This window comes from Eublepharis macularius, chromosome 12, assembly GCF_028583425.1.
Source record: "Eublepharis macularius isolate TG4126 chromosome 12, MPM_Emac_v1.0, whole genome shotgun sequence".
Lineage (NCBI taxonomy): Eukaryota > Metazoa > Chordata > Lepidosauria > Squamata > Eublepharidae > Eublepharis > Eublepharis macularius.
The window spans coordinates 70,151,939-70,167,172 of record NC_072801.1 but is presented as its reverse complement, the minus strand read 5'-3'; the positions used below and the strand labels follow the sequence as shown (position 1 = coordinate 70,167,172).

The 15,234-nt window shown below is 41.4% G+C and overlaps 1 pseudogene; it reads right to left on the bottom strand.

Moving 5' to 3' along the window:
• Window positions 1–2,549: 2,549 nt before the first annotated feature.
• On the bottom strand, window positions 2,550–15,234 carry LOC129339732 (vomeronasal type-2 receptor 26-like; annotated as a pseudogene).

The following is a 15,234-nucleotide window of genomic DNA, read 5'->3' as shown; positions in this document are numbered from 1 at the left end:
TGCACAAACATGTAAGTTCTGAAGCTAAAAGTCGGGAATCCCTGCAGGGCCCGGGTTGAAGTCAAATGGCCCATTTTCATTTCACTAATGGGTATCCAAACTGCATGGAAAGTGTTCAGATGTTTCTGTTTAATAAATAGACACTGCTAGGAAAATAATAAAAATTCATTCGAAAGCTCCTTTCACTAGATATACTGTTTGAGTATAACTAAGGAAGCTCTGAGTGTCACTAAGGAAGCTTTTGAGCATGAGCTTTCGAGAGCCAAAGCTCCCTTCTTCTTTCCCTTCTGAAAACCTCCTGATTTCTAATGTGCCACTGGGCTCAACTTCTGCTGTTGTACAACCATTAGCAAGACAATGGGACTTAGGTGAGAAGGTCCAGTGGCAGGCACAGATTATCATTACCAAATAGATGGAATGGGATCATCTGGTTCCAGTAGATTCCAATGGACTTAGCATTGCATAACTCGATTGAACTGTTGGTCATCTATGTTAACTGTGCACCCCTGCCATTACTTTTCAGAAACATGTATCACTGAACCACAGTGATCCTCATAGGTACCATATCCAAGCCATTGTCCTTTTACTTTGCTTGAAAACACAGGTAGGATTGATATACAAGGATTGGAAATTGTAGAATGGACATATCCATATGGCTTCCTCAATGGTCTCAGAATGTCTGAAATGACTGCCAGTAATGAAGAACTAGGAAGATGTAGAAGAATGCATTAGAATTACTAGGCTTCTGGAATTATGCACATTTGACAATATTGTTCCTAACCTCTTTCTTTCTCAGTGGTAGTTCTCAGCCAGCTCTCTTGTTTCTACAGAACAAGTAAAGTTGAAGTGTTTGGGATGTATATGTGTGTGTATGTATACACACACACACACACACACACACATGTCTCAGTTTTCTACAGTGAGCCTTGGAATTATACTTTTCTAACATTTCTAAGAAATAAATATTCTCTTCATTTTTTCCTCCTTGTCGATTGATCCCTGCTGTTCAGCTCAGTCCTCAACAAGGAAAGCCACAGAGAAGCTGATGGTGGCCAGCAAGCCTAGGTAGCCTAAGAAACAGTAAAAGAAGACCACTGACCCTTCATTGCATTGCACTATGATTAATTGGCTCAGAGTATGTGTGTCCAGATTTGGAAAGGGAGGGGAAGTTCCCAGCCATGCAGCACAGATGCCCTCTTGAACAAGAGAGAAGAAAGTGACAGCAGAATGTGCAAATCTTTTCCCCATCCATTTCTGAAAATTATTTCCTGGCTTGGAGGCCATGAAAGCAACCACTCCTGTGACAGTTTTGGCCAAGATAGAAGATACAGCAACTGAAAAAGAACAATGCCAAAAGTGGTTTGTCGAAGGAGGCAGGTCATCTCATTAAGCTATCTGATGAAGAACAAGGAGTAAAGGAAACAAAGAAGGAGAGAGATAAGGAGAATGTAGGTGACGTTCCAGTTGTTGGCTTTGACTATTGGAGTCTCCTCATATTTTAGGAAGGTACCAAGTGCTAACAGTGTGATCAAAGAGAAGAAAATAGCCAGGAAAGCTGAGGCCATTCCTAATGGTTCCTCAAAAGAGAGGAAGCTTATGAATGCAAGCCCCCTGAGTGTTGGCCATTTTGAATGGAAAATCATGAAGGTACACAGACCTGAGGGTAGGAGGTGGTCTTCCTTTAAAACGGATGATAATATATAACAAAATAGACTTATGACAATGAAACGATAAGAAATTAAACAATAAGTAAACAAAACCATATGATTCAACCCAATATTGAAACAATACCTTTTGGAATTAATAATGAAAGGGGGAAAAAACCCTCCCATGCACAAGTTTAATATTTTCTATCAGTTTTCTTCAGAGATTACAACACAGAGATGTGTCCAGTGCTTGACTGTAGAAACCCAAGGCAACCCCATGAACGATGATGAGGTCTCTGAGATGCAGTTTCTAGTATGGCTTAATGTATATCTATTTGCCCCAAACATACTTAGTTTTTGGACACTATCAAGTAGCCTTTAAAATTAACTAATGAATTCTATGTTATTAAAAATTATGTCACAATGCCAGAGAAAAACTAAAAACACCCTCCACCTTTCCCCCAGGTCTAGTTGGAGAAAGTGTACTACATGGATTCTCTGGGGAATGTTCTGGAGCTCCTTTTTCATATTGCCAAGTTCCTTTCTATCTTGGGAAAATTGGAGTGATGGTTTAATGAGTACCCCAAAGTTTGCTGAAGACATAAAGAAGAGAGCCCTCCTCCCCCATGTGCTGGCAGTGTCCAAGAAGAATGACATATTGGTGTGCTGACATTAATCCAAAGCTCTCTTTCAAGTGCCAAACTGTGGTTAACTAGAATGAGTGTTTCCCTGTCAGCATCAAACCCTCTATGACCCCTCAATCTCAGTAGATGCAGCATTAGTTCTCACTAGAGAGTCAAATTCTACTTTTTTATCACTTCAAGCATTCAAAACAGCATATATGTTGACCCATAGCAAACAAGAAAACAATATGTATGTATGTATGCATATCTATATTATATGTCATATGGACAGAGCTAGAGCTAGAGCTAGAGCTAGAGCTAGAGCTAGAGCTAGAGCTAAAGACAGAGAAAGAGATAGAGACAGAGATAGAGATAGATCCTTGTGGCTTGGATGACCAATGAAGTGCCTAATAGTAATATTTGTTTATTTCTTTCTCCTTATCATCTGTTCCCGGTTATTCATTTCAGGCCTCAACAAAATGATGTAGCATTTGGGGGGGAAGATGCAACCCAGTAAGCCAGAACTTGAGGATAAAATGGAGAAGATCTCCACAACCACCATGGATTTCCCTTTGGTGCTTAAGTAAGTTGGAACAAAGGACAGCCAAACACTGCAAAAGACCAACATGCTGAAAGTGATAAATTTGGCTTCATTGAAACTGTCGGGCAACTTCCTGGCCAAGAAAGCTACCATAAAGCTAACAATTGCGAGGAAACCCATGTAGCCCAGGACACAGTAAAACATGAGAACCGAGCCCTCATTGCATTCCAGTATGATTTCCTCTGTAAGAGAGTTCATGTCCATATCGGAGAATGGAGGAGAGGTGCTTAACCAAAGGGCACAAATACCAACCTGAATAAAGGAACAAGAAAGGACTATAGTATTTGCCAGTCTTTGCCCTACCCATTTCCTCATCCCAGAGCCCGGCTTGCTAGCCATGAATGCTAAAACCACAGTAACGGTTTTGGCCAAAATGCTAGCAAGTGCCACACAGAAGATGATTCCAAAAGTACTTTGCCGGAGTAGGCAGGTCACTGGTCCAGGCTGTCCTACGAAAAGCAAGGAGCAAAGGAAGCAAAACAGGAGTGAGATGAGGAGAGTGTAGGTGAGCCTTCTGTTGTTGGCTTTAACAATGGGAGTAGTCTGATTCATCACAAAGGTAACAAACACTATAACAGTCAGCAAGGAGAAAGATATAGCCATTGTAGCTAAGATGACTCCTAATGGTTCTTGATAAGAGAGGTATGTTATAAATTTCGGAAGGCATCGATCTTGATCTTTGCTGGGGTAGTGATCTTCTGGGCATTTGACACAGGTATCCATGTCTGGAAGGAAGGGAGGGAGGGAGGGAGGAAAGGAAGGAAAATTAAATGTAATGTTTTCTAGGAGATAGACTTTTGTTTCATTTACTTGTCATTTACTGAGAGCCAAACTACACGCTGATGTTTTTAAAGAGTTCTGTCCAAAGACTGGATTACATGGAGTGTTCTGTCCACACGGACCAGCGAAAATGGGGAAATAACTCCCCTACCAGTGATGTTTTGGTGTAGGAAAATGTCTGTGGAGGGGGGAGGCAGGAGCCCTTCTTCCCTCCTGCGATGGCATTCTGAGCTCATTTGGGCTCTCCTTTATACTTAACAGCCATTCCCTGCAGCTGCTATAGGCCTGCGAGGAACCTCAGTTGGGTCCAGGGAACACAAACCCAACTCTTTAAAAATGTGAATGTCTACTTTGGTCCTGACACTCCTTCCTTAAGTTTTAATTGATCTACACACCCAACCATTTTAAGTCGATTTTACCATCTTTTTAATTGTTTGCAGACTTGAGGCCCTCACTGAGTGGAAAGATGGGATGTTTTAAATTAATAAAGAAATAACACATTGAGAGGAGGTTCGATCCCTCCAGCTTTTTCACTCAGTCATAGCCCATCCCCTTCCTTATAACGGCCTTTATTGTCCATTGAGGGTCTGGTGGTCCTTCTCTCCCCTTTTCACTAGTGGGAAAACTGGTTGGATCCAACACATGAATTCCCCATGCACCTTTCTCCTCTTTCCTCCTTTTCACTACTTCCTTTGTTGTAGCTTTGGAAGTTGATAGTGGTGGTTACATGGCTGCCAGTTTAGCTAGCTGAAAAGCTAGTGCACAAGCAAGAGGGAAGGCTGATCCTTCTTGAGCACACGCTGAGAACCTTTGTTCCCAAGCTGTCCTAGTCACATCTCTGATGTTTCATTAAGCAGCAGTGAGGAAGGTGGGAAGGCGGCAGAGCATGGGATGCCTGTATCTATCAACCTCATCAATAATGCCATAAGAGAAATTGGGAGGATTGAGCGTAACAGAAGAAATGGTGAGGGACTTTCTGAGCTTAGGAGTGGACTCAGTGACTGTTGGCTTTCCCATACCCAATTAGATGTTCATATCGTAAGGGCCAATGACCACTTCTAACCAGAGTTATAAAAATACCTTTATTTTAGTTCGATTGAAAAGAAATGTTAATGGAATGACTGACATCTCTTGTCTTCTGTATTGGCCATTTGGTCTTTGCTTTTAACAGTAGGCAAATCTATACCTATGAGAAGGTGAAGCCAAGCAAAGGAGATCTGGGCAGATTTTCTTTTTTTCTTTCCTGCCTATGAGACAAGTTTGTTTCTCAACACATTGCCTACCCATTTGATCAGAGATCATTCCTTCTGGACATGGAGCACAATCATAGCAGCAAAATTCCTCTCCTTCTTTCTTTTTCCTGCTGTAGCCCGGATAGTAGTAGTCATTGCATATAGAAAGAGGAAGCACCTGTCCATGAACATAAAGGGAAATGAGCTCCAAAAGTGTCTTTTGGTCACAGCTGGACTACAAAAGGTGGTTAGCATGGCATGATGACACCAAAGAGCTCAGTTTGCATGCATGTGGTCCAAGCAGTTAATAACTTTTGCTGTGATTATTGGGCAGAAAAGTTGAAACCTATGATTCATTTATTACCAATGCACAAAACATGAGTATAATCAAAATATTCTGCTTCTGTTGGAAACATGTAAACTGGCTTAACCCTCATATGGCCAGGTCATAAATCAAGAAATGTTGGGATAGGAGATGAATTCACTGGTATAGTAAGAAAGTGCCGGTGAAGAAGTCATGTTTGATGTCAGGCTTTTAATTTATTTCTTTGAAAACCAAGGAAGGATTTTTTTTAAAAAAAAGAGAGACGCAAGCATCTCCATTTAAGTCTTACCTGGTTAAAGCTTCTATGCCACACAATTTGGTCATCATTAAGGATTAACTCTTTGTCTGAAGGAGCCAGTCGTCCAACTTTCATTCTAACAAAAGAACCATTTGCCAACGTTACCCAGTTGGTGACATCAAAACCTGCCACCAATTCCCCATTTTCATCAAACCTCACAGTGTCTCCAGCACTATTGTTGAACGAGATGGTCTTGAGAAAGTGATGAAACTAAGTTAAAAGAGAAAATATAACAGAAACGGCGTTGAAAACTTTACCATTGGAACCAAAACCTGCAAACCTACTTAGAAAAATATTAACTTCTCTCAAACTGTGTAAGCTGTCTTGTCTCTCCCCCCAAAAGTTGACTATAAAGGAAATAAATGAATATTTTTTTAAGTACAAATATTTGATTGTATCGTGGGAGCTAACAAACTTGAAAACTGGAATACTACAATTCTAGAGAATATAAATAAATAGATTTATAATGCATAGTCCTGTCCTTCTTTGGCTATTGTGCTAGTCTTTAAAAAAGTAGAGTTGGATCGTCAAGTATTACTACCTGCCATGGCTTTCCATTCTGGAAGTCCGTTATTCTGTGTTTGGATTTGGTTATGTACTTGGCATGCAAAGCATGTGCCATGGCATAGACAGCATTGTAGACATTATAGCTGTGGCCAGTCATGCTCATTTCAAACAATAGCCCGGGAAGGCTTTCCAGCTTTTCTTCCCCAGTGCAGGCTTTTTTACTTGTTTCTTGCATATTAAACATCATCAAGAAGCAGCTAAATGCCTGCTCCCAGAAGTTCTGGATGAAACCATCTCCTTTTTGCCAGAAAGGTCTTATGTCCTGGAGGAATTTTTGAAAGCCTGGTGGCTGATTGGAATGAACTGTAAAAGACAAAGCACCATGGAAGGATTCTATATCCCAAATCCTTTGAAAAGAGACTGACTCAAAGTCCCAGTGTGATGTAACAATCCACACTTTACCTACTGTGGGTAATGAAAAAATGGGTGCCTGAAACAACATTATACTCAATACGATCATGGCTGGAGGTTCTCCATATACACAACACACATTGGCTTTTCTGTCCATAAGAACTGAGTACCTTTGCCACTGCATTAAAAATAAGTCTACCATCTCTTCCATGTAAGTCAGTTTGGGTAATCTTAATGTGAATGCAAAACAAATGCTGTTGTCAGAAAGTATTGATAATATTGTCTGCAAAAATTTGTCTCCGTTGTCATCATCCACAGCCAGAAGCCCAATCCAAGTCCATCTAAAATAGTTCAGTAAACGAATAATCCCCAGGTACTGATAGGTTTCACTTGGGACCATCTGGTACAAGGAATGGAGCAGCGTTTTTTCATCATGTACCGAGGATAATGATCCATAAGCAAGCTGAAAGAAAATGCTTATGTATTTTTTAAAATGTATTTTTAAAAGGTTATTATGCATATGCCATACTTCTTTCTCTGGCATACCTGTGGAGTCTTGTAGATGGATAAAAGGGTCGCCATTCTAACGGAGGTTTCAGACAAAAACCCTCCAATGACTGCTATCAAATTATTCTGGGCATCACACTTGAAGTTGGGGGCAAACCTCTGTTTTGTGGAAAGTAGGTTCAGCGTGGCCTTGTAGGTCATCCTTGCAACATAGTAGCTGTTGAGGATGTGGAAACCCAGTGTGATGTTTGGTAAGACTTGGAGATTCCCATTTATCTCCTTTACAGCAAATAGGAATGCCAAGACATGCTGGTAGTTCTTTGTTATTGAACTGCAAAGAGAGTTACAGACTATAGGAAAAAATGCATTTGTAAATTTTTATCCTCCCTGCGGGGTTGCCAACTTTAACTTTCTAGCTACTTGTTCGATAGAAATAGACGTGAACGTAAGAATGTCAGAAGAGCTCTACGGGATCAAAACCCGCACTTTATCTAGCCTATCATCCTGTCTCATACAGAGGCCAATAAGTTACTTCAGAAGGCCAATAAACAGGGTCTGGAGACTGAGTCCATCCCCTAATGTGGCCTCCTGGCCCTGTTATTCAGATGTTTACTGCCAGTGATGACCTCTCCTCCATGAACCTGCTTAATCCCCTTTTAAACCTATCAGTGCCTCTGGCCATCTCTACATCCACTTGCCATGAATTCCACATCTTAATCACTTCTTGCATAAAGAAGTATTTCCTTTTGTTTGTCCTGAATCTGCTTCCCATCACCTTCATTAGATGCTCGTGAGTTCTAGTATTTTGGAAGAGGGAGAAATCTCTGTATCAGAGTAAACACTGTTAGCTTATTTCCCCCTATTCAGTGCCCAAGACAATGCCAGCCCATTTTCTTCCCCCTCTTTCTTGCCCTGTTCGCTTACCCCTATCCCTACCCCACATCACAGTTCTGCTTATTTTTAATTGAACTCAAAAACACATGAAACTTTCTTGTATTGAATCAGACCATTGGCTCATCAAGGTCAGTATTGCTTACTCAGACTAGGAACGGCTCTCCAGGGTTTCAGGCAGAGGTCTTTCTCATCATCTACTGCCTGATCCTTTTAACTGGAAATGCCAGAATTGAACCTGGGACCTTCTGCATGCCAAGCAGATGCTTTACTGTGTGTTGAGCCATGGCCCCGCCCTAAAATGAGAGGTGCATTAAGACTAAATTCCATACAGTCTGGAGAAAGCAGAAGGAAGGTCTATGAGAAGAGTGTGGCATGGCGCAAACCTAACTCCAAAACATTGTTCATTATTATTTCTATTTCTATTTCTATCCCACCTTCCCCGCAAGCGGGCTCGGGGTGGGTCACAACAGAAGATAAAGTATACAAGATAAAATCACAATAAATTAACACAGCTTTCTAATAAAACACCTGCTCACTGTATAAAAACAATATAACATCTAACGGAGGTGGAGGTACAGCTTAACCATGTGTGGTTGCTCATATATGGGGGGGGTAGATGGTCAATACCCCCTACAGACATAGAGGAGACCGGGAGAGAGGCTCATTTGGTGGAAACCCTGATGGCCTCAACCATACGCCTGACGGACCATCTCCGTCTTACAATTACTACATGAGGTAGATCTAAGTCCATGGCCTTCTTCCCTCTCCCTCCTCCCATTCTGGCAATTAAAGTCATCCAACATTGGCAACCTCAATGACCTCCATTTTTCACCTTTAAATTAAATCTATTGCTGTGCAAGAACTGCGTTGCTCAACAAACTGTTCTGAGTTGTCATAGAATCATAGAGTTGGAAGGGACTTCCAGAGTCATCTAGTCTAACCCGCTGTACAATGCAGGATATTTACAACTACCTCCTCCTCCACACACACCCAGAGACCCTTGCTCCATGCCCAGAAGATGGGAAAACACCTCCAGGATCCCTAGGCAGATTGGCCTGGGGAAAATTGCTTCCTGACCCCGAGGTAGCAATCGGCATTACCCTGGGCATGTAAGAAGGGGCAACAAGAATTAAGCACTGATGTCACCCTTCCTGCACTCCCTCTCATGACTTACCTGTCATAATCTCAACCTGCCATAGAAAGTACAAAAATAAAATCCCCTTACACAGGTTCAATCAAAGATAGGGTGGGCTGTTCTGTGAAGGAGGGTGGGTCGCTCGTGTGAAATACCTGGGAGACAATTCCACCAACAACGTAGGCCCCTGGCTGATAAAAGGCATAAGAAATAGGAATGGGATCGTCATCTGTGGTGCAATTAATAGAAGACATCTCACATACTGTAGGACATGGCAATACTAGCAGTAAAGTTATTATCAGCAGCATCCTGATTAAAAAAATCCCCTCCAAATACAGACGATCCTGTTCCATTTACAGCATTATCTCACTGGTATCTGTTTTCTTTGCCTCAAACTTGTTTAACAGAAAGATGGTGGTGTAGATGCACTGAGTTCAATATGCAAGTGTCTTTAGGCTGGGCTCCTGCCTTCCGATTCATGATTCCTTTTGGTCCTTTCTGTCCATCTGTATCTTTCTACATTATATAGAAATATCTCCTTCTGTGGTAAACAGTACCCAAGTGTGCAAAGAACCCTGAAATTCACAATTAAAAAAAGAAATTAGAGGGGAAAATCTGAAATAGCAGAAGGAGGCAATATTGAAAAGATCACAGAGGATTAAGATGGTAAAAATGATAATGGCTGGATCCAGACAACATTCTCTCACAGTGGAACAGACATTTCCTGCCTTCTCTCACTCACTGCACTCCTGAAAATGCTGCTTCTGGAGGATAGAGTACCCTGGCGTAGGATGTGTGTATGTGTGGGTGGGTCTACAGTAGGAAGGGGAAATGCATGGAAATTGCCATTTTAGTTTGGATCCAATTCAATACCTCTTTTATACAATTTTGGTTTTCACACTAAGGATCCGTATATGTATCTGAAGAAGGGAGCTTTGACTCTCGGAATATTATACCTTGAAAATCCTTTTTGTCTTGAAGGTGCCACTGGACTCATAACTGGGGGATTACTGGGAAAAGTGTATAGATGCACGCCGTGTGTTGTTTAAAATTGTGAAGTGAAAGATCTGCAGGAAACCTACCAGAAAACACAAATAAGAAGAGATCACATAAAACTGACAGAGCAATTCCTGTTCCTAGATCTGATCATCACAGAGGAGTTTTATAACATTTTTCAGAAAGTATAATTGTTGATCTCAGTATCTAGAAGGAAATAGTAATTTTGACAATAACATGGGAGATAACTGCCTCCCTAACCTGCTGCTGTTGCTGTGACATCACTTAAGACAAAACAACTTAGAATAACAGCTTAGTCATTGAAGATGGACCTCTTTTCCCACAGCAAGCATTGGGCTTGGGAAAAAAAATGAGAACAGCTTGCTTCTTTCTGGCCCACATGTCAAGGAGGCCTACAGAATTAGGAAGTTCATATTTTTTGTCCAATCAGAAAGCTGAGTATTGATTCAAACCTCCCACTAAAGACAGGCGGGATCACCTCAAGATCAGAGCTTGTACTGCACAGACTTTTTCAAGTGCAGAATCCAAATTAAGTGAGTGGAGTGCAAAGGGGAACACTCACTGAGGTCAGATCCCAGAAAACTATCCACTGATCTTCTCTGGATTGATAGCTGTCAGGTCATTTTGGCAGATGGCCATGTGTAACATCTGCATGCTCTCCTCCACCACCACTTCTGCCTCCAAAATCTGGGATGCATGCATGCTTTGCTCATCCTCCATGTGACAGAGCTTCAAGAATCAAAGGAAAACACCCCAAGAGGCCTCCTTGCTGTTTAAAACACTTAGATTTTCTATAACAGCGATGGTTTCCCACCACCTTTCCTTGCCCTACCTTTCTCCATGTTGATTATTCAACACAATCCTCAATAATGCAGCCAAGTGCCAAATGTGGAACTATTAGATGCTATCGCTTTGATTTTCTTGTGGCCAGCATATTTCAGATGTCTAGCACACTTTGCATTCTCCTATAGTATCTAAGTAATCCTTGAAATAACTTGCTGGGCAGAATCAGTATAATGTAGCGGGCAGATGGTTGAATGAGTTGCGGAGTGTTGCCAACTTACAGGGTGACATTCCGTCAATCACTCTTTCAGAACCAAAGCACTCAAGAAATGGGAAAGAAATAGAAAATAACTAACTATAAGGACCGACTAATTAATGTTGTTTTTGGTATAAACGTGTAACATGTTAAACTGAATAAGTCTACCTGAAGAAATATATGTATCAAATTGATTGATAACTTTTGATGATAGTTATATAGATGTATAATTAATGAAAGAGGGAATTAATAATATAATTAAATATAACTAAAGTAGAATGAAGACAAGATATGTAGAAAAAGTAATATACAGAATATAAGTTAAATTGGTTGACTTATATGAATGTACGGATTATATGGTCTATATGGTATATGGTTTATAGAAATATTTGAAACCAGGAAATTATGAAATTATGAAAAAAGGGACAAATTGTTTGTCTAATACGGAAGAAGGGACTTAAAGACAGGGTACAGAGTGTCAAAAATAGTTAAAGAATTATTGCTTAGATTAAAGGGAAAATATATGTTTGTTAGATAGATGAATTTAAAATGAGTAAGGGAAAAGGGACAAAGGGTTGGAAAACTGTTGGAAGTCTACAAAAAAGGGGGGAAAGGGAGGGGGTTAGAAATTGGGAAACGGGAAATGATTGTAATGTGAAATTAAATGATTCTAATTCCAATAAAAATTTCATTAAAAAAAAAAAAGAAGAAATGGGAAAGCTGGGTAAAACACATTGCATAGGTGACTTTAGTTATAGTTTAATAAATAGATTACGGCTGTCTTCATGTACAGTGTTGTCATTCCAGTAACTGCTAGCTGGGTACATGTGTCAGTAGCTTCCTAATGCTATACAACTTGCCTAGTTTGCAAGGGGCAATTTGTTTATGTCGTTAGTGAAGCAGCCCCCCCTCCACAAGTGGTAAGTCTCCTAGCAGTAGCCAGCTTAACGCTGGCTGCTATACCTGAACTGTATGTGGCAAAAGCAAGATACAGAGATGATAAATACAAAAAAATGAATAATGTAACATAGGTAGTTGTGGCTGTCTCCATATTATAAGTGTGGGGCTTGTGTAAAGAGCCTAGGGCAGTGAACTTGTTTATACCTTTGGCTTTTGTTATCTACCCAACAGTCTTGTAAGGTAGATGAGGATAGAAAGAATGCCTAACACAAAGTTACCCAGTGAGCTTCCAAGATGGACACCTGGGACTTCCAAAATTGACATCACAGTTCTGAGAACAGTTTCATTCATTCATTCATTCATTCATTCATTCATTCATTCATTCATTCATTCATTCATTCATTCATTCAACTTTTATATCGCCTCTTCCTTGAACGAGGTTTGAAGCTGTTTACAGCATTAAAAACAATAAATATTATATATTAAAACTGCAAATGAGGAGTCCCACAAAAATAACAACCAATAGTGAAAACACACACACATAAACAACTGGGGTTGATTGATTGATTGGATTTTTAGTCTGCCTTCCCCACAAGTAGGCTCAGGGCGGGTTACAATCATAGATAAATTACAACAATTAAAACCAGCTAAATACAACTCAGTACCAACATGGATTTCAACATTCCAGGTGGTGCGCCCTTCCCCCTTTCCCTGCCCACCATACACAAGGGAAGAAAAGGGTGGAGGTGTGGGTTGGTGAACCTCTAACTCCTCAAGCATGGGGAGGCAGATGTACCATATACTCCCCCCCTTACTGGCAGGAGACCAGCAGGGAGGCTAATTAGATGGATCTAGTGCTGGCCTCAACCATATGCCTGGGTTGTTCCCAGGGTGAGACAAAAGATTGAGAAATTCTCTCCAGGGCAAGACAAAGAGCTGGCAAATTCTATCAGGATCCGTAGCACACCTCTGGGTCATGGGAGGGGATGAGCTGGCCTCGCCTGTTTGTCCCCATGTTTGCCTTTTCCATCTCCTGGGTGGAATCTGGCTTGCCTGCTTGGGCAGCAGCTTCCATGATCTCCTGCCTGCTTGGGCAGTAGTTTAGTGTTTGAAGCACATTCAGAGAAGTGGCTTATTGCATATCCATACTCATCAGTCTTCTAATATTATGGAGGTGGTTCTAACCACTAACACCTTCATCTGTTAGCTGTACTTTGGATGTTCCAGTATCTGTCTTCTGCTGCCAACTGTTTCTTTATTTGTAGATATGATTAAGCTTTAGTGTTTGAAAGGCAACAGATATCTGAGGACCAAGCTACACATGACGAATGACACTTGAACAGCAAGTGTATTTCTCCCTGTTCACTTGCCCTCCACTCAATCCACTTGCCGTTCAAGTGTCATTCGTCATGTGTAGCTTGGCCCTGAGAGCCTGAAAAGCTGGTGTCTCTGCTGGGATCACCATCTGAGCTTATAAGCAGCTACTTTGCAAATGCGTTCCGAAAGTTAGCAAATGCGCCACAAGCCATCTCTAATTGTGCTTGTGGGGTGTGTGGTGATTCTCTGTAAATGCAAGGGCCTGTCTTGGTTTATGCTTTGCAGACTGGTCATTTCAGATATCTGAGGGCCAAGCTACACATGACGAAAGACACTTGCCTGGCAAGTGGATTGAGTGGAGGGCAAGTGCACAGGGAGAAATACACTTGCCATTCAAGTGCCATTCGTCACTTGTAGCTTGGCCCACAGAGTGAAGGGTAAAATCCAGGTAAAACACAGGTTAGATTCAATGACATTCATTGGGCCAGGAAGCAATGTTGGCCGAACAAGTTTCTTTGAGATTTTGTCTCTTAGTCATTGTCACCCAAGAGGTCGCTGCTGTGATCAGCATGGTCGATATGAATCCTGCATCAAGAAAAGACGATTTCTGGGGCTGGAACGAATGAGCAAGCGAGGCACTTGTTTTTGTAGCTGTCTTTCTTAATAGTTTATTTTGTTCCGCCAGTAACCTTGGGTCAGTTTCAATATAATAAGATTGTCAGGAAAATCATGAATGCAGGTCTAGTAATCTAATTGGACACTCTAACTACTCCACAACATTGTCTTCCTAGGTGAAGCAGTAAGGAATTCCCCCACCACCTTTTTGATTCTGCTTTTATCCACTTAATTCAAAATTACACCACACTCTTCCAATAATAAACAGTCAAATACACACAGGAATGTTCAATTTACACAGTGTGAAACTGAGGACATTTTTGTGGGTCAGGCTTTCAAACTGTTGTTCAGCGGTAGTTCTGAGTCAGCTGTGAGGAGATTTGTAGGGGCAAACAGACAAGTTACCAGTCATTGACCCAGTGTTATGGTGGGAACTTCATTGGAGGAAAACTCCAGACCTTCAGGGCCAAACTATGCATTACATTTTTTAGCAAGTTGAGTCCAGCTGCATAAAAAGGTTCCTTTGAAGATTAGAAGGAGCCCTTTTGGCTTGGAACTGAAGTGTGGGGGAAAGAGGGGCTCCTTTCTACCCCCTACACTATTTTCTGAAGCTGGAATGCCCCCGGCAGGGAGTTGTTTATGTAATTTTGGAGTGGCACATGATCAGATGGCTCCACGTGCTGCTTCAAAGTGATGTAAAGTTATGGCCCTACTGGTGCTGTTTTAGCTATAGGAAGAGAGGAGGGGAAAACCCCTCTTCTTCCTATGCCACTTCTAAGTCAAAAAGGGCTCCCTCTGTTGTATGACTGCAAAGAAATTGGTTCGGTCAGAGGAATCAAGAACCAACTCACCAAAAACTGTAACATATAGTTCAGCCTTCAGAGATATTCAAAATATGCATTGGAGACAGTCAAAAGAATAGATGGACAGTGATAATGTCTCTGTGGAGAAATGGCTTTTGCCTCCCCACAATATCCTCTCATGGCACAGAAATCATTCAGAAATGCTCACTGTTCATTCAAAGTTCATACATGACTATGTGCATTAAAAAAAATATATTTAAAACTAGCAACAAAGCCCGTTGTGGGGGAAAAATACAATGGGCTCTAGAAAGGGGAGGGGGGGCAGGCAGGCATTTGATCCTCCTCTGTCACTGATTCCAGCTGGCGAAGGAGGGGGGTGGGCATTGTCATCTGCTCCATGCCTGATCTGCCTGATCTCAGCCGTGTAAAGGGATGGTGGGCTTTGCTACCTGCTCCATGCCTGACACATACCAAAAAGGAATCCAAAATCCCCCGTGTACACAAATATGAAACCTGTACACAGGGATTTTGGGTTCCTTTTTGGTAGGTCTGGTTCCCGTGTAGCCCTCTTTTTCAGTCACCAT